The sequence below is a fragment of the Penaeus monodon genome, chromosome 32 (genome assembly GCF_015228065.2).
Source record: "Penaeus monodon isolate SGIC_2016 chromosome 32, NSTDA_Pmon_1, whole genome shotgun sequence".
Classification (NCBI taxonomy): Eukaryota; Metazoa; Arthropoda; class Malacostraca; order Decapoda; family Penaeidae; genus Penaeus; species Penaeus monodon.
Window position 1 is genome coordinate 33,016,141 of NC_051417.1, and position 660 is coordinate 33,016,800.

The 660-nt window shown below is 38.0% G+C and overlaps 1 protein-coding gene across 1 annotated transcript in view; it reads right to left on the bottom strand.

Annotated features, from left to right (window-relative positions):
- LOC119593828 (alpha-protein kinase 1-like) overlaps positions 1 to 660 on the bottom strand; it is a gene marked incomplete at its 3' end in the record, with an annotated part of 69,629 nt that extends 68,969 nt beyond the window's left edge. The window contains 1 exon segment of the mRNA XM_037942858.1: positions 637 to 660.

Sequence of the window (660 nt, forward strand, 5' to 3'; positions counted from 1 at the left end):
CTCAAGCACCCAAAATATGATAAGTCCATTGTGCCTGCTTTCAGTTCCTCTTCTGACTCGTGGACGAAAACTTTTATTCCACGAAAACTTTTATTCCACGAAGTCCCCCTTTACCAACTCGCTTGTTTAAATCGCCGGAGAATATGCACGATACAAACAAATTAAATAAAACACTCAAATATAAAAAGTCTACGAGGATAATATACTAGATCATAAACACACAAAAAAAGGCAGGATTGTATTAAACACTTAAGGAAAATCGCCCCCAAAGAAATGTTTCAAGATTACAAAACGGCCCCATTAGCTTCCCCCCGAAAAGGTCTAACGAGGCCACTAAATTCGCTCGAAAATCATTGATAATCGTCCTTAATCAATCCCAAAATATCACGAAAGTTTCCCATTTTCTTGATCAAACTTCCTTTCGAGAAAAAAAAAATTGTTAGAACTTCGGGAGAGAAAAGAACGCGTTCTGATATAACATAACGCAGAGGGAGGAAACGACCGTTCGTTACAGAATGCAACTGCCTTTCGAATGTGCTTCAGAAAGAGGTAAAACGAGAGAAAAGGGTGTGGTTTCAATAAGGAATATGGACTTAGAGGAATTATTAACGAAAAAGATAAGGGGGAAAAACTCACCATTAAAAGCAACACCTAAGCAGA